Source organism: Bombina bombina, chromosome 9 (genome assembly GCF_027579735.1).
Source record: "Bombina bombina isolate aBomBom1 chromosome 9, aBomBom1.pri, whole genome shotgun sequence".
NCBI classification, from domain to species: domain Eukaryota; kingdom Metazoa; phylum Chordata; class Amphibia; order Anura; family Bombinatoridae; genus Bombina; species Bombina bombina.
In genome coordinates, this window is record NC_069507.1 from 222,717,816 (window position 1) to 222,737,908 (window position 20,093).

A 20,093-nucleotide genomic window follows, 5' to 3' on the forward strand; every position below is an offset into this window, starting at 1 on the left:
ACCCCTTAAAATCAATTTGTTCCTGTTTTGAGTGTCACTGGTCCTTGGCTGTATTACCTTTTTTGCGCACATGCACGTGTTAATAAAACAAGATTGCCCCCTGGCTTTATAAAAATGCTAAAAATAGAGATGAAGCCAAACGTTTAACTTATTGAACTTGTACAGAACTAAAAAGGACATTAAAACCTTCTAACTCTTGGGTAAAAACGCGTGCTTCTATTTTTAGCAAATAAGATTGAAACTGGCCAGGTTACCACGGCTGCATTACCTTATGGGTCGTTGTGCTCATCAAAATAATTACATTAAAGAAAACAAACAAACTGCAATCAGAATATTAAGACAGGCATCACCAACACTGAATCAATTAGCCATTGTGCTTTGTTTTCATTTTTATTTGTTGGTCTTTTATGATGTTGCTTAACAGCCACTACTGAAACACGTAAAAATCCACATATTGTAGGACTCTGTAACATAAACTTACACACTTTTGTATGGTTACACACTTTTGTATGGTTACACACAGAGTTACACACTTTTGTATGGTTACACACATGGTTACACACAGCGTTACACACTTTTGTATAGTTACACACAGAGTTACACACTTTTGTATGGTTACACACATGGTTACACACAGCGTTACACACTTTTGTATAGTTACACACAGTGTTACACACTTTTGTATGGTTACACACAGAGTTACACACTTTTGTATGGTTACACACAGCGTTATACACTTTTGTATGGTTACACACAGCGTTACACACTTTTGTATGGTTACACACAGCGTTATACACTTTTGTATGGTTACACACAGCGTTACACACTTTTGTATGGTTACACACAGCGTTATACACTTTTGTATGGTTACACACAGCGTTACACACTTTTGTATGATTACACACAGCGTTACACACTTTTGTATGGTTACACACAGCGTTACACTCTTTTGTATGGTTACACACAGCGTTACACACTTTTGTATGGTTACACACAGCGTTACACTCTTTGGTATGGTTACACACAGCGTTACACACTTTTGTATGGTTACACACAGCGTTACACACTTTTGTATGGTTACACACAGCGTTATACACTTTTGTATGGTTACACACAGAGTTACACACTTTTGTATGGTTACACACAGCGTTACACACTTTTGTATGGTTACACACAGCGTTACACACGTTTGTATGGTTACACACAGCGTTATACACTTTTGTATGGTTACACACAGAGTTACACACTTTTGTATGGTTACACACAGCGTTACACACTTTTGTATGGTTACACACAGCGTTACACACTTTTGTATGGTTACACACAGCATTACACACTTTTGTATGGTTACACACAGCGTTACACACTTTTGTATGGTTACATACAGCGTTATACACTTTTGTATGGTTACACACAGCGTTATACACTTTTGTATGGTTACACACAGAGTTACACACTTTTGTATGGTTACACACAGCGTTATACACTTTGTATGGTTACACACAGTGTTACACACTTTTGTATAGTTACACACAGCGTTACACACTTTTGTATGGTTACACACAGAGTTACACACTTTTGTATGGTTGCACACAGCGTTACACACTTTTGTATGGTTACACACAGCGTTACACACTTTTGTATGGTTACACACAGCGTTACACACTTTTGTATGGTTACACACAGTGTTACACACTTTTGTATGGTTACACACAGCGTTACACAATTTTGTATGGTTACACACAGCGTTACACACTTTTGTATGGTTACACACAGAGTTACACACTTTTGTATGGTTACACACAGCGTTACACACTTTTGTATGGTTACACACAGCGTTACACAATTTTGTATGGTTACACACAGCGTTACACACTTTTGTATGGTTACACACAGAGTTACACACTTTTGTATGGTTACACACAGCGTTACACACTTTTGTATGGTTACACACAGCGTTACACACTTTTGTATGGTTACACACAGTGTTACACACTTTTGTATGGTTACACACAGCGTTACACACTTTTGTATAGTTACACACAGCGTTACACACTTTGGTCTTTGTTTTTAATATATAAAGTTATTGTGTAACAAAAAGTTTTTTTTATTTTTTTACAATTCATTTCCATTAAGTGTAAAATACAGTTCATGTTCCATTGTTGCGTTTCTTTTTGAACAAACAGCAATACTCACATGGGGCTTAACTCATATGAATGTGTATTATATGAAGATACATATCTATTCATGTGGGCACTGCCATTCTATAGTGATAACAGCTGCAAATTGCTATAGCTATTACTTTTTAGCCTTTTAAAATACTGGAGGTTTTGTTGTTGTCATTTTAAGAAAACGGGGTTAAAGGGATATGAACCCCAATTTTTTTTACTTTCACGATTCAGATAGAGAATGCAATTTTAAGCAACTTTCTAATTTACTCCTATTATCATTTTTTCTTCGTTCTCTTGGTAGCTTTATTTGAAAAAGCAGGAATGTAAGCTTAGGAGCCAGCCCATTTTTGGCAGCACCCTGGGTAGCGCTTGCTGATTGGTGGGTACATTTAGCTGTACCAGTTTTTGCTATCTTCTGTGAGACTCAAAGGGTTGTTAGTACCATAACCCCCAAAACAGGGTTAAATGTGTAGCTAAAGAAACATGGAAAACAAAATTAAACTTTGATGTATCAGACAAAGCACACAATTTTAAAAGTAAAATCTAGTTTACTTTTATTATAAAATGTACCTCTTTATCTTGGTATCCTTTGTTAAAGGGACACTAAATATATTTGTATGCACCTCCCTCCAATCATGGGTGCTGCCATTTTGGAACCTAAGTTACACTGAAAGTGTCTGAAGGAGAGTTGCTGCACACATGTAAACACATTAGCTCTGGGATTTAGTGAAAGCTGGATTTTAACACCCATGACTAGAGGGAGGTGGGGAATAACCTCAAGAATATGCTTATAAAATGCATTTATAGTATAATGTCTCTTTAAAATATAGCTTCTTTTCATGACAGCATGCTTAGGAAGGCTCAGGAGCATGCACATGACTTGAGCACTATATATATAGTATATATATATATATATATATATATATATATATATATATATATATATATATATATATATATATATATATATATATATATATATATATATATATATATATATATATATATGTGTGTGTTTGTTGCAAACCCAGCTGTCAGACTCAAGATACATGCACACCCTTGTGCCTATCTAAGTATTCTGTCATGGAAAGGATCTTAGTTTCAACCAAGAACACTAAAAGAGAGAAGTAAATTCAACAACTAATAAGAAAGTCTTTTAAAAGCTGAATAATGAAACTTTGATATTGATTTTCATAACCCTTTAAAGGGACATTAAAGGGACAGTCAAGTTAAAAAAAATCTTTCATGATTTAAATAAGGAATGTCATTTTAAACAACTTTAAAATTTACTTTTATCACCAATTTTGCTTTGTCCTCTTGGTATTCTTAGTTGAAAGCTAAACCTAGGAGGTTCATATGCTAATTTCTTAGACCTTGAAAACTGCCTCTATTCTGAATGCATTTTGACCACTAGAGGGCATTAGTTCATGTGTTTCATATAGATAACATTGAGCTCATGCATGTGAAGTTACCCTAGAGTGAGCACTGATTGGCTAAAATGCAAGTCTGTCAAACAAACTGAAATAAGGGGGCAGTTTGCAGAAGCTTAGATACAAGGTAATCACAGAGGTAAAAAGTGTATTTATATAACAGTGTTGGTTATGCAAAACTAGGAATGGGTAATAAAGGGATTATCTTTCTTTTTAAACAACAAAAATTTTAAACACATTTTGCTTTTTTTTGTAAACATTTTTAGAGGAGCAACAATTCTGTAACTAAGGTTTTCTTCAAAATGCTGCAAATCAATAAGTGGTGTTGGCAATTCACAGGATTTTGTAGACTTTGCTTTTTGGCATCTCTAGGGAGCATGGGACTAGCAACATTTTATCAAAAAACAAAAACAGGACACAGTCACAGAGACACTGAGGCCTACTTATCAAGCCGTAATCTTACTTGCATTCACCGGCACCAATACGCTCGCCTGACATCGCCTAACATCGCGGCCGCGGACCTGAATACACTGATTGGAATAGCCAATAGGATGAAAGCTCAATCCTATTGGCTGATTGCAACAGCCAATAGGATTTTTTCGACCTTAATTCCGATTGGCTGATAGAATTCTATCAGCCAATCGGAAGCTAAGGGACGCCATCTTGGATGACGTCATTTAAAGGAACATTCATTGTAAAGAAGACGTTGAACGAAGAGGATGCTCTGCGTCAGATGTCTTGAAGAAGGAGCCGCTCCACGCCGGATGGATGAAGATAGAAGATGCCGTCTGGATGAAGACTTCCGCCCGGTTGGATGAAGACATCGGCCCGCTTGGATGAACACTTCTGCCGGATTAGATGAGGACTTCTGCTGCTTCGTTGAGGATGGATGTCGGCTCTTCAGAAACTGTAAGTGGATCTTCAGGGGTTAGTGTTAGGCTTTTTTAAGGGTTTATTTGGTGGGTTTTAATTTTAGATTAGGGTGTGGGCTTTTGAAAAAGAGCTAAATGCCCTTTTAAGTGCAATGCCAATACAAATGCAGTTTTCAGGGCAATGGGGAGCTTAGGTTTTTTAGATTAGGTTTTTGTGTGGGTTGGTTGTGTGGGTTGTGGGTTTTACTGTTGAGGGGGTGTTTGTATTTTTTATTTACAGATAAAAGAGCTGATTTCTTTGGGGCAATGCCCCGCAAAAGGCCCTTTTAAGGGTTTAATTGGTAGTTTATTGTAGGCTAGGGTTTTTTTTTATTTTGGGGGGCTTTTATATTTTCATAGGGCTCTTAGATTAGGTGTAATTAGTTTAAATCTTTGATAATTTATTTTTTATTTTGTGTAACTTAGTGTTTATTTTTTTTTGTAACTTAGTGTTTGTTATTTTTTGTATCTTAGTTGTTGGTTTTTGGTAACTTTGTAATTTGTAATAGTAGATTTAAATTATTTGAGTAGGGTTACGTTTTTAAATATATAATATAGTTAATTTAATTTGTAGTTTAATGTAATTTTAGTATTAATTAGGGTAGATTATTAGTTTAATATAGTTTAATGTAATTTAGTATAACAGTTAGGGTAGATTAATTATTAGTTTAATATAGTTTAATGTAATTTAGTATAACAGTTAGGGTAGATTAATTATTCGTTTAATATAGTTTAATGTAATTTAGTATAACAGTTAGGGTAGATTAATTATTCGTTTAATATAGTTTAATGTAATTTAGTATAACAGTTAGGGTAGATTAATTATTCGTTTAATATAGTTTAATGTAATTTAGTTTAACAGTTTGGGTATATTAATTATTAGTTTAATATAGTTTAATTTAAATCTATTGGTAAGTTTAAATTTATTATAAGATAGGGATGATTTAATATTTAATATAAAGTTAGCGGGTTGTTAGGTTTAGGGGTTAATAGGTTTAGTAAGTGGTACTGATGTGGGAGGCCAGGGGTTTAGGGGTTAATAACTTTAGTTGCGGTGGGCTCCAGGAGCGGCGGGATAGGGGTTAATACTTTTATGTAGGTGTCGGCGGTGTCGGGGCAGCAGATTAGGGGTTAATAACATAATGTAGGTGGTGGCTGTGTCGGGGTGGCAGATTAGGGGTTAATAAGTATAATGTAGGTGGCGGCGGTGTAGGGGCGGCAGATTAGGGGTAAATAAGTATAATGTAGGTGGCGGCAGTGTCGGGGCGGTAGATTAGGGATTAATAAGTATAATGTAGGTGTCGGCGGTGTCGGGCGGCAGATTAGGGGTGTTTAGACTCGGGGTACATGTTAGGGTGTTAGGTGTAAACGTTACTTTTATTCTCCCATAGGAATCAATGGGATACCGGGCAGCAGCAAACATGAGCTTTCACTGCTTTCAGACTCCGATTGATTCCTATGGCATCCACGGCCTCCAGGACGGCGGATTGAAAACCAGGTACGCTGGGCTGGAATAGTGCCGAGCGTACCTGTTAGACATTTGTTAAATAGCAAAAGTAGTCAGATAATGCCGAATTTGCATTCGGAACATCTGTAGTGACGTAAGCATCGATCTGTGTCGAACTGAGACCATCGAATCGTATGTTACGTCACAGATTTCAACTTTTGCCGGTCTGTAGGCTTTGATAAATAAGGGGAATCAGGCTCTCCACAAGTACGCTGCGGAATTCCAGCGTATTTGCGGTTGACGGCTTGATAAATATCCCTCCTACTGGACCCTGCGTGCACATGCTGCTGATAATGCACTGCAACTCCTGAGAGGGACTCAGCTGTGTGTTTTTCTAGCAAATAAGAGCATTTTATTATTGCACTAGCATGCCCCTTTAAAATGTGAATCTGTCTCTTGTAACTACAAAACCGTCAGCAATTGTTTATTAGTAGCAAAACATTTAAGCCCTTCTAAACTGTGTCCTGACACTCTGGGAAGCACAAACTACATTTAATGAGCCAGTCTGAATGTCATCAGATGCTCAAGAAGAGAATACGTTTTCAAAACAATTTATACCATTTAACCCCTGACAGAAAGGGCTGCAATGCAGCAATGTATTATATATCGTGTTGGCAGACAATGGGTTAATACATGTTGTATTTAAGGATCTCAGGAGACCATGTTCATTTGGGATAAACCTGGTCCTGATTTAATGAATGTTCTGAGTTCTCTCTCTCAGAAAAGAGGGGACACATCTTTATTTTTGTCTACTCTCCGTGAGATGTAAAAATACAAGTGAACTGCAAGATAAACAGAGTTTTTAAACCTTTTGGTAGATTAAAAAAGACAATAATTCTTACAAAACAGCACAACACAATGCCCTCAGGTAGGTTATATCAGTTTATAGACAAAAAGATAACAAACTTCAAAAATAAACGTATTTGTGTTTCCCCTTCTTTAACAAAAGTGTACAAAATAATAGGGCATGTCTTGATAAATAAAAATGTGGGAACTGTTAAAGTGATGGTAAACCGTAACTAATCAAATGTCATATATTTAATCTATGCCATTAAAAAAAGTATATGTGTACCTTTTCTGTTTTTAATCCATTTGTTAAAGGGTTAAATTAGTGCATATAGTAATGCTTCTAGTGCAATGTTATGCCGGCCCACTTGGATGGACTCTTTTTTTTTTTAATGACAATTCTAGTGAACATCCAATCAGCGTGTGTGTCATTTGACAATCTTGAAGTCCAGCCCCTTTAAAGCCCTTAGAAAGCCTATGTAGGGAATGACCCAGCAAAAACAGGAAATGAAGGGGGGTGGGGGAACTGACAATACCAATTAGGATTATAAATCTTTTATTATAAAATGTATATAGACTTTCTTAAAAAATAATTATGTGGTTCTATTCGTTTTGTTTTTTCATGATTCAGATAGAGCATACGATTTTAAATAACTTTGTAATTTACTTCTATGGTCAATTTTTATTTGTTATCTTGGTATCTTTTGTTGAAAAGCTGAGACGTAAGTCTAGGGGCATGCATGCGTCTAGAGCACTATATGGCAGCAGTTTGCAAGAATATTATACATTAACAAGAGCACTAAATGGCAGCACTATTTCCTGCCATGTAGTGCTACAGACACCTTCCTAGGTATCTCTTCAACAAAGAATACCATGGGAACAAAGCAAATAGATGTAAATTGGAAAAAAAAAGGCTATGAACTGTTGGAATCACAAAAGTTTCATATTCTTTTAATTTGTAGAATTATCATCTGACATGAAAGAGGAATTACACCAATGGTATAATACGTACTGTTTTAGGACAAGATGATCAAAAACTCGCCAGGATGCAGAAAAATCACTTAAAAACCTTGAGTATTATTATTGCACTGTTTCTCCTTCACATACAGAACCCTGTATAGCTATTTAAACAGCTCTCGAGCTACATTCTGGCTTTATAAAATTCTTTGAGGAACCTCACAGTGCTGACGAGAATTCTTAGATAATCTCACCAGAGTGGAAAGCTTTAGATTACTGTGCCCTTAAAAGGACGTTGCAGAGAGCAATATACATACATATAATAGTGGAGAGCAAAGATACAAAAACATAAAACATAACAGACTAAACAAATCTAGTACAGGAGGAAGAGGGCCTTGCTCCGTAGAGCTTACAGTCGACAGGTTGAGGGTGCAGCAGTGAGTCAAGGCAGATCAAGAATTACTTTGGTTAGGAGGAGAGATGGTAAGTCTCTCTGAATAGCTGAGTTTTCAAGGAGTGTCTGAAGATATACAAGGCAGGAGATAGTCTTATGGAGCGGGGCAGAGAGTTCCGGAGGACAGGAGCAGCACATAAGAAGTCTTGGAGACAGGAATGGGATGTAGACATAATAAGAGTGGACTTGGAGAGACGTAGGTCAGAGGTTGATCAAAGAGGACGGGTCAGGCAATATTTAGAGATAAAAGAGAAAATATAGTTGGTAGTAAGCAGTGTTCACTCTAAGACCAATTTTTTTGTGCGGCCCAGCAGTGAAACAGTTAATTAGGTAACCACACCCTGCAATTAGCAAACTCTGCACAATGCAGATGGCAAGGTATGGTTCTCTTGTTAACTGTTTCACTGCTGGGCTGCACACAAAACTGTCCTTAGAGGGAACATTGGTAGTGAGGCTGTGGAGTGCTTTGTAAATTAGGGTTAATAATACTTTTGTATTCTGGAGTGTATAGGGAGCAAGTATACAGACTGGCAGAGCGGGGCAGCTGATGTAGATCGGCGATTAAGGTGGATGAGTCTAGCAGAATCATTCATACTATATTGGAGGGGGAAGAGGCCATGTTTGGGAAGGCCATTTGAAAGTAGATTGCAGTAGTCAATGCGTGACAGAATGAAGGAATGAATTAGTATTTTTGTGCACACACATATATACACACATACTTATACACCTTTGAGCCCTTCCCAGTCCAGCACCTTGTCATATCCCTTTAAAACAGTTTTGTTATTTATTTATTTTTAAATAATAAAGCTTTATTTTACATTTAGTCTGTTTGAATATAGGTGAAATATGTTCATTTGTTTTTGATGTATTTTCAAGAATTAACACTTTACGTCAGGTTTCCAAAAGCTCAACATTTTTCATGGCTATCTTGTGTTGCTCTCAAGTGCAACATTTAACTCACTTACTGGTAGTATTACTGATAATAGCGCTCCCTGTGCTATCCATAAAAAGTAAAGGACGTGCTAAATAAATGCACTAAAAAAAATGTCGGCCACATTAATATTGTCTGGTAAATCAGTTTTACTTTTCACTTGTAATACCATAATGTGCGCTATTGCTAGCTAGACAGTGCGCCCTGTGGGTTATTGAATATGTTCCACTTGTTATCTACTCTAAACTAGATATAATGATGTGATTAAAGCAAAGATTACCCTGAGAATAGGTTTGACAGCTGTCACGGTGGTCGGTGGGGTCACACAATGCTCCCCAAAAGATCAATTTTAACCCAACTCTTGATTCCTTCCAACAGTCATTTTACCACTTGGCTGCCAGTAAGATACAAATAATTAATTTTCCTCTTTGGCCGCCAGTAAAACATGTAAACAGAAGTGATTTGTTCCCTTTGACTGCCCCTCACTTTTTTTCTGCTCCATATTTATAATGCGTTGAGGCATTTAAAAAAAACCCTGGATATTTAAGAGTCCAGTATTTTTGTGAAGATTTTACTGAACAGCCTGCTAAAATACTTAACTGTCCTGTTGAATACAGGACACCTGGGAAAAAATAATATGCAGATGCATTTTGTTAATCATATTAGTTGCTTAAATATTGACTAAATACGTTTAAATTTCTAGACTTTATAAAGTAACAGGCACTGCAGTGTTGTAACCTGGTCATAAAAGCCTGATCTCCTTATAAATCCTCTATGCTAAATGGAAATTAAAGGGACAGGGACAGTCTACACCAGAATTGTTATTGTTTTAAAAGATAGATAATCAATTTTTTACCCATTCCCCAGTTTTGCATAACCAACACAGTTATATTTATATATTTTTTACCTCTGTGATTATCTTGTATCTAAGCCTCTGCAAACTGCCCCTTTATTTCAGTTCTTTTGACAGACTTGCAGTTTAGCCAATCAGTGATAGCTCCCAGGTAACTTCACGTGCATGAGCACAGTGTTATCTATATGAAAAACATGAACTAACACCCTCTAGTCGTGAAAAACCTGTTAAAATGCATTCTTAAGAGGCGGCCTTCAAGGTCTAAGAAATTAGCATATGAACCTCCTAGGTTAAGCTTTCAACTAAGAATACCATGAGAACAAAGCAAAATTGGTGATAAAAGTAAATTGTAAAATTGTTTAATATTACATGCCCGATCTGAATCATGAAAGTTTGTTTTGGACTTGACTGTCCCTTTAAACGTTGTTTTTGTGTGAAAGTGTACCTGTTCCACACTCCCTACAAACAGCACATTCCTGTAACCTGCAAATCAAATAGCTGGTTTGGGCAATTTGAAGTATTTGGGGAACAGAGGTTACAGATTTTGCTTTTTGCCAACTCTAGGCAGCGTGGGACAAAGCACAATTCTTAAAGGGACATGAAACAAGTACATTTTAGAAGCATAGTATTGAGGGTATTCCCTGCCTCCCTCTAGTCATGGGTTCTCCATGTAAATATTTGCCTTTCACTACATTTCAGTGCTGATGTGTTTGCACATGTGCAGCCGCTCTCCTTTATATACCTGCAGTGTAACCTAAGTAACAAAATGGTGAGGTGCTCATGATTAGAAGAGGTGCATGAAATGCATTTAATGTCCTTTTAAGACCTGTTAGGAACAGCCATAAAAGATCTGATAAATTAACAACCCCACAAGGTTTAATGTCCCATTATTTTTATAGTAATGAATGGAACACTGGGTACTTCTCTGGGGGAGCGCTTTATTATTAATGCACTTCTATAATCTAATGCTTCATTCTGTTGGTATCATTTGTTGAAAAACATACCTAGGTAGGCTCAGGAGCAGAAATGCACTGTTAGGAGCTAGCTGCTGATTGATGGCTCCACATATTTGCCTCTAGTCATTGCCTCACCTGAAGGCTTCTGCTAGCTACCAGTAGTGCATTGCTACTACTGAACCTACCTAGGTTTACTGTTCAACAAAGGATACCTTAAAGGAAACTATGAGGTACAATATCCTCCTTTTTACATGGAGATGTTCATGTGATACATTCTAGTCAACTTTTTATAGATATGTTGCATTCTTTCAAGTAGTTCAACATTTGGGTATCATGTCCCTTTAATTGAATATTTATTCAAAATAAGTGTTAAACTGTGCCATTCCTGAGCAGCACATGACCTTTGATTGGCAGTTATGTATGTATGCCTCTCCTCATTGGCTTACCAGCAGTACCTTGTTCAGCAGTGGCAATGAACACCCTGTTTATAACATTAATTTGTTTAACAATAAAACACTCTCATGGACTAGAGCATTTTCTTATTAGACTAGAATGTCCCTTTAAATCATTATCATTCTTGAGTGGTTTAATCATGTGAGGTTATTCTGTGTCTTTAACACATTTTGACCCCTGTTTTTGCTTACAGCTCCAGGGTTGAGAGAAAGGCTGTGGTTCTCAGTTTTCCTTCTTGTTCCCTGCCAGTTACTCAAGTCATTTTGTTCCAGAGAATATTATTATAACATTTCCAACTTCCTGTGTCACACGGGGCATCCTCAGCACTCACAGGAGTTGTGGTGTGCTCCCTGCGCAGGGCTAAAGGAACATCAGTGTTTCAGGGAAGGAAAACAGGGGGTCTTAGCTCTGCCACTGACAGGCACTTCACAAATCACCTGTAATCTACAGACCTGTGTGACCCCAGTAACCTGTTTCAACCAGCCCCAGTTCCTCTGCTGACCTTGCATTTTATTACTCAAATCTACAGTAAACACTTGTATGACTCACATACACAATCTTGTTATTTATTCTATAGGTATCCTCTCCAAATATACCTGAATGTCATATTACAATTTAACGTGTTCTAAGCACATTGGAATTATACAGGGAGTGCAGAATTATTAGGCAAGTTGTATTTTTGAGGATTAATTTTATTATTGAGCAACAACCATGTTCTCAATGAACCCAAAAAACTCATTAATATCAAAGCTGAATAGTTTTGGAAGTAGTTTTTAGTTTGTTTTTAGTCATAGCTATTTTAGGGGGATATCTGTGTGTGCAGGTGACTATTACTGTGCATAATTATTAGGCAACTTAACAAAAAACAAATATATACCCATTTCAATTATTTATTTTTACCAGTGAAACCAATATAACATCTCAACATTCACAAATATACATTTCTGACATTCAAAAACAAAACAAAAACAAATCAGTGACCAATATAGCCACCTTTCTTTGCAAGGACACTCAAAAGCCTGCCATCCATGGATTCTGTCAGTGTTTTGATCTGTTCACCATCAACATTGCGTGCAGCAGCAACCACAGCCTCCCAGACACTGTTCAGAGAGGTGTACTGTTTTCCCTCCTTGTAAATCTCACATTTGATGATGGACCACAGGTTCTCAATGGGGTTCAGATCAGGTGAACAAGGAGGCCATGTCATTAGATTTTCTTCTTTTATACCCTTTCTTGCCAGCCACGCTGTGGAGTACTTGGACGCGTGTGATGGAGCATTGTCCTGCATGAAAATCATGTTTTTCTTGAAGGATGCAGACTTCTTCCTGTACCACTGTTTGAAGAAGGTGTCTTCCAGAAATTGGCAGTAGGACTGGGAGTTGAGCTTGACTCCATCCTCAACCCAAAAAGGCCCCACAAGCTCATCTTTGATGATACCAGCCCAAACCAGTACTCCACCTCCACCTTGCTGGCGTCTGAGTCGGACTGAAGCTCTCTGCCCTTTACCAATCCAGCCACGGGCCCATCCATCTGGCCCATCAAGACTCACTCTCATTTCATCAGTCCATAAAACCTTAGAAAAATCAGTCTTGAGATATTTCTTGGCCCAGTCTTGACATTTCAGCTTGTGTGTCTTGTTCAGTGGTGGTCGTCTTTCAGCCTTTCTTACCTTGGCCATGTCTCTGAGTATTACACACCTTGTGCTTTTGGGCACTCCAGTGATGTTGCAGCTCTGAAATATGGCCAACTGGTGGCAAGTGGCATCTTGGCAGCTGCACGCTTGACTTTTCTCAGTTCATGGGCAGTTATTTTGCGCCTTGGTTTTTCCACACGCTTCTTGCGACCCTGTTGACTATTTTGAATGAAACACTTGATTGTTCGATGATCACGCTTCAGTAGCTTTGCAATTTTAAGAGTGCTGCATCCCTCTGCAAGATATCTCACTATTTTTGACTTTTCTGAGCCTGTCAAGTCTTTCTTTTGACCCATTTTGCCAAAGGAAAGGAAGTTGCCTAATAATTATGCACACCTGATATAGGGTGTTGATGTCATTAGATCACACCCCTTCTCATTACAGAGATGCACATCACCTAATATGCTTAATTGGTAGTAGGCTTTCAAGCCTATACAGCTTGGAGTAAGACAACATGCATAAAGAGGATGATGTGGTCAAAATACTCATTTGCCTAATAATTCTGCACTCCCTGTAGAACTGAGTGGTCTGTTCCTACACAAACAAATACATACAATTTTGAAAAACAAACAAACACTAAAGTGTAATCATAGTTGGCGCGGGGGGGCACACAGGGAGACAGCAATTATGTGTGTGTGGTGGGGGGTTATATACTCCAGGGCATGTAACTTATTATCACAATAACTATATTTCCTACATCTTACACCATATGGGTTGGTAACTGATCTAGAATTATGATTTTAGTTCTATTTTTAGGCAAAGTGTTAAAATTAATGGAAAAGTGACACATCACATACATAAAATACATACTGGCAACTAGCTGACCACATCTAGTTAGCCAATCACAAGACACAAATTAATGCAGGCACCAATCAGCAACTAGCTACCGCTAGTGTAGGATATGTGCGTATTCTTTTTCAACAAGGGGTATTAAGAGAACTAAGCACATTTGAAAATAGAAGAGATTTTAAAAGGGTCTTAAAATTACATGATCTATCTGAATCATGCAAGTTTAAAGGGATAGTAAACACCAAAAATGTTATTGTTTAAAAAGATAGATTATCCCTTTATTTATCATTCATCAGTTTTGCATAACCAACACTTTTATAGAATTATACTTTTTACCTCTGTAATAACCTTGTATCTAAGCTTCTGCAGACTGATTTCTTATCTCAGATGTTTTGATAGACTTGGATTTCAGGCAATTAGTGCTGACTCTTAAATAACTTCATGTGCATGAGCACAGTTTTATCTATATGAAAGACATGAACTAACAGCCTCTAGCTGTAGAAAAAAACTGTCAAATGCATTCAAATAAGAAGTAGCCTTCAAGGGCTTAGAAGTTAGCATATGAGCCTACCTAGGTTTAGTTTTCATCTAAGAATAACAAGAGAACAAAGCAAATTTGATGATAAAAGTAAATTAGAAAGTTGTTTAAAATGACATGCCCTATCTGAGTCATAAAAGTTTAATTTAGTCTTTACTATCCCTTTAAATTTGACTTTCCTATTCCTTTAACTGATGATATACAATGGTTAACTGCTAATGTATATGAAGTTTATCTGAAGATTTATATGATGTATATATAAAAATAACTTTTGACCCTTTAAATAGTTTTAAGTAAGGAAGCTGAAAAAAGCAGTGCACGGCTAAAGTGGTGGTCCAAGTATTAAAATGTACAAACCCTGGTTTATAGCATTGTTGTTTTTTTTACACATAAGTTTAAAGAAATTGTATATATATTTTTATTGAGGAATGAGTGCAATACAATTGCAATATGCATCGTGAGAACTAAAAATAAGAAATAAAACATTCTATAATTTAAGGTACATTCTGGAGGTTCTTAATTGACATTCCTCTTTTTGTTCCTGTTACATATTTTACGGAACACTCTTGGATCCTTATTGCTTACAATAGAAAAATAAAGGGACATTGCGAAAATGAACACAAACAAACACAAACCAAACTGGTTAAACTAACTAGTGGCCTCGACCAAACCATCTCACTGCAATCATGTAAAATAGAGATTACATACACTGAGCTTGTTTCCATTGATCCATAATTAGATTTGCTTGCGCTCGCAAACCGATAAATAAGCTGTCGGAAGCAATATCGTTTATCGTCTGCTTCCAACGGCCTGTTATAACTCAATTTCGGCAACCAGACTCCGGCTGCCGAAAACATTATCGTGTCCCATACAATGTATCAGAAGCCACTAATCTTTAAAGGGACAGTCTACCATAGAATTGTTATTGTTTTAAAAGTTAGATAATCCCTTTATTACCCATTCCCCAGTTTTGCATAACCAACACAGTTATATTAATACGCTTTTTATCTCTGTGATTACCTTGTATCTAGGAACCTTCTTCCAGCCCCCTGATCACATGACTGTGACTGTTTATTATCTATTGACCTGCATTTAGCATTGTTTTGTGCTAAATCTTAAATAACCCCCTGTGCCTGAACACAGTGTTATCTATATGGCCCACGTGTACTTTCTGTCTCTTTGTGTTGAAAAGAGATTTAAAAAGCCTGTGATAAGAGGCAGCCCTCAAAGGCTTAGAAATTAGCATATGAGCCTACCTATGTTTAGTTTAAACTAAGAATACCAAGAGAAAAAAGCAAATTTGATGATAAAAGTAAATTGGAAAGTTGATTAAAATTATAAGTCCTATCTGAATAATGAAAGTTTAATTTATACTAGTCTGTCCCTTTAAATAATACACGGTTTCCAATGCCCGCGCAAACCGTTACTACACTGTCGGAGGATGCTGATACAGTAACAAAAATTACACCCAGCTCAACTAGGTGTAAAACAGGAAAAAGATGCTCTTTGAGACCTTTTTCCCCATTGAAATCTAACCCGACACGTCAAAACCCCTCTATCCCCCCCACATTGCAACTTATAATAAATCTATTAACCCCTATTCCGCCATGCCCCCATATCGCAAAGTATCTATTTAAACTATTAACCCCTAATCCGCCATTCACCAATGTCACAATTAAACTAATAAATCTATGAACCCCTAATCCCCCATTAACCCACATCGCAATTTACCTAATAAATCTATTAACCCCTAATCTGCCATGCCCCACAACGCAAACTAGCTATTAAAACTATTAACCCCTAATCCGCCAACCCCCATATCGCAAAGTATCTAGTTAAACTATTAACCCCTAATCCGCCAACCCCCATATTGCAAAGTATCTAGTTAAACTATTAACCCCTAATCCGCCATTCACCCACATTGCAATTAACCTAATAAATCTATTAACTCCTAATCCACCATTCACCCACATCGCAATTAACCTAATAAACCTATTAACCCCTAATCCGCCATTCACCCACATCACAATTAACCTAATACATCTATTAACCCCTAATCCACCATTCACTCACATCACAATTAACCTAATAAATCTATTAACCCCTAATCCGCCATTCACCCACATCACAATTAACCTAATAAATCTATTAACCCCTAATCCACCATTCACTCATATCGCAATTAACCTAATAAATCTATTAACCCTAATCCGCCATTCACCCACATCGTAAATAACCTAATAAATCTATTACCCCCTAAACCGCCATTCACCCACATCGCTATTAACTAATCACTAAGGCCCCTAACCTAACACCCCCTTAATTAACCCCATTACATAAATTAAAATAATCCTAAATTACAATTAAAATAAAAGATCTGACATTACTTTAAAAATAAAAAATAAACGAAGTTTAAATTAAATAAAATTACAAAATAATAAACCAAATTATCAAAAATAAAAAAAATTAAACCTAACACCTATGAAAATAACCCCCCCCCCCCCAACTACCAATAACCCTTAAAAGGGCCTTTTGTAGGGCATTACCCAATTTACCCTAAATTAAACTGCTCTTTTACCTTAAAAAAAAAACTAAGTTTAATTTTTATTTATTTTTTTAGATTAGGGATTTTGGCAATTGTAAAAGAGCTGAATGCCCCTTTAAGGGCAATGCCCATACAAATGCCCCTTTAGGGGCAATGGGCGCCATGTACTAAGCTTCGAAGTGACCGTCCGTCTGTATTTCCGCGTCAAAATTCGCTCACGATCTGCTTCTCGTATGTATCAATCTGCGATCTGCTCGAAAAACCACTATTTTTCATCAGCGATCGTAATTTTACTCAACTCATCGTTCCGAAGCCTTTTTCCACTTACTACATGTTCGATCGCACGTAAATTCGCTGTAATCGGAAATTATGAATGTTACAACTAATCCGCCCGCTCCAACTTTCACTGTAACTTCGCGTGATTTGCTTCGCGACCATTTAGGTAGCGAATACAATAGAAAACTATAGGGGGTATCAACCTGACGCCAGGTAGAAGTACTTAAGTGAAAGGACTAGACTACTATTGTAGCATTATTGGTTTTTGGATCAGTGAATGAAGATGGAGACAGTTTTACACATGTTTCTTTTCCGATTAATTCAATTACGAGGAAGAAGGGCTATGCAGGCACCGGTTAACAACTTGCAGAGAAGGAGAGGTAGAAGAATTAGAGTCCCTAGAGTTTTCCTTCCACGTATGGGTTTGGAAAGCATTTCTGATCGAGAGATTATCCAGAGATTCCGTTTGGACAGAGAAGCTATTATGCAACTTTACAATGAAATAGCAGAATACCTTGAACCAATGACAGCGCGTTCACAAGCCATACCCGGACTATTAAAACTGTTGGCAGCCTTACACTTTTTTGTGCAAGCCATCTTGTCAAAGTGAATACCGAAAAGTAAATAAACAATATTCTAAGATTTCTGGGAAAATGCACATTCTTATACATGTCAGCAGCCAGACGTTGCCGCTTGTCTGGCGATTATGACACCTAGATCGTCACGTGGGTAAAGAACTAAACCAATCAGGTCGCAGACTGCTTCTAAACTTTGCTCTTTCGCGCCGAACGAAGCTTCAAAGTTATCAATAATCCGATTGTCTTCGACACACAATAGACGCAAAATTTTACGGCTTGGTTTTTAGTACATTCATGTAACGAAGTGCCATCCGCATGGTGCGAATGCCGGCGGGTTATTTCGATACTGTCTGTGCGAAAAAATTGACTCCTTAGTACATGGCGCCCAATGGGTAGTTTAGGATTTTTTAGTGTTAGTTTTTTTTTTATTTTGGGGGGTTTGGTGAGTGGGGGTTTTACTTTTAGGGGGAACTTAGTTTTTTTAACGGTAAAAGAGCTGTTTAACTGAAGGAAATGTCCTACAAAAGGCCCTTTTAAGGGCTATTGGTAGTTAAGTATTAGATTAGGCGGGGTTTCATTTTTTTTTTTTTTTTATTTTCTAACGGCTAGATTACGAGTTTTGCGGTAAGCTGAAAAAGCAGCGTTAACAGGTCCTAACGCTGCTTTTAAACTACCGCTGCTATTACGAGTCTTGCAGGTTTTGGGGCCCTGCACACTTTTTTGGTCTTACCGCAAACCGACTTACGTAAACTTCGCAAACCCTTTTTCTATGGGACTTCCATAGCGCCGGTATTACGAGTCTGTCCTGGGAGGCCAAAAAGTGAGTGGTACCTTCTCTACCTCCAAGATCCGTAACGCATTCTAAAGTCAGTAGTAAAAAGTACACTAACACCAATAAACTACCTATCAACCCCTAAACCGAGGCCCTCCCGCATCTCAAACACTATAATAAAATTATTAACCCCTAATATGCCGCTCCAGGTATCGCCGCCACTATAATAAACATATTAACCCCTAAACCGCTGCACTCCCGCCTCGCAAACACTAGTTAAATAATATTAACACCTAATCTTCTGCCCCTAACTTCGCCGCCATCTACATTATATTTATTAACCCCTAATCTGCCGCCCCCAACGTCGCCGCCACTATAATAAATGTATTAACCCCTAAACCTAAGTCTAACCCTAACCCTAACACCCCCTAACAAATATAATTTAAATAACTCTAAATAAAATTAATATAATTAACTACATTATTCCTATTTTAAACTAAATACTTACCTATAAAATAAACCCTAAGCTAGCTACAATATAACGAATTGTTACATTGTAGCTATCTTAGGGTTTATTTTTATTTTACAGGCAAGTTTGTATTTATTTTAACTAGGTAGAATAGTTATTAAATTGTTATTAACAATTTAATAACTACCTAGCTAAAATAAATACAAATTTACCTGTAAAATAAAACCTAACCTAAGTTACACTAACACCTAACACTACACTACAATTAAATAAATTACATAAATTAAATACAATTAAATAAATTAAATTATCTAAATCACAACAAAAACACTAAATTACAGAAAATAAAAAAACATATTACAGATCTTTAAACTATTTAAACCTAATCTAATAGCCCTTAAAAATAAAAAAGCACCCCCAAAATAAAAAAAGAACCCTAGCCTAAACTAAACTACCAATAGCCCTTAAACGTGCCTTTTGCGGGGCACTGCCCCAAAGAAATCAGCTCTTTTTCCTGGAAAAAAAAATACAAACAACCCCCCCAACAGTAAAACCCACCACCCACACAACCAACCCCCCAAATAAAATACTAACTAAAAAAACCTAAGCTCCCCATTGCCCTGAAAAGGGCATTTGGATGGCATTGCCCTTAAAGGGCATTTAGCTCTATTACAGGCCCAAAGCCCTAACCTAAAAAATAAACCCACCCAATACACCCTTAAAAAAATCCTAACACTAACCCCCGAAGATTCACTTACCAGGAGAAGTCTTCATCCAAGCGGCAAGATGTCCTCAAGGAAGCCGGCAGAAGTGGTCCTCCAGACGGGCAGAAGTGGTCCAATCGGAATCTAAGGGACGCCATCTTGGATGATGTCACTTAAAGAGATATTCATTACGAAGAAGCCGTCGTTTGAAGAGGATGCTCCACATCGGATGTCTTGAAGATGGACCTGCTCCGCGCCGGAAGGATGAAGATAGAAGATGCCGTCTGGATAAAGACTTCTGCCCGTCTGGAGGACCACTT

The 20,093-nt window shown here is 37.3% G+C and overlaps 1 protein-coding gene across 1 annotated transcript in view; it reads right to left on the reverse strand.

Annotated features, from left to right (window-relative positions):
• The window catches only part of GRK5 (G protein-coupled receptor kinase 5), a 315,595-nt gene that overhangs the window by 191,826 nt on the left and 103,676 nt on the right, over positions 1-20,093 (reverse strand). The gene's annotated exons all lie outside the window — the stretch shown is intronic.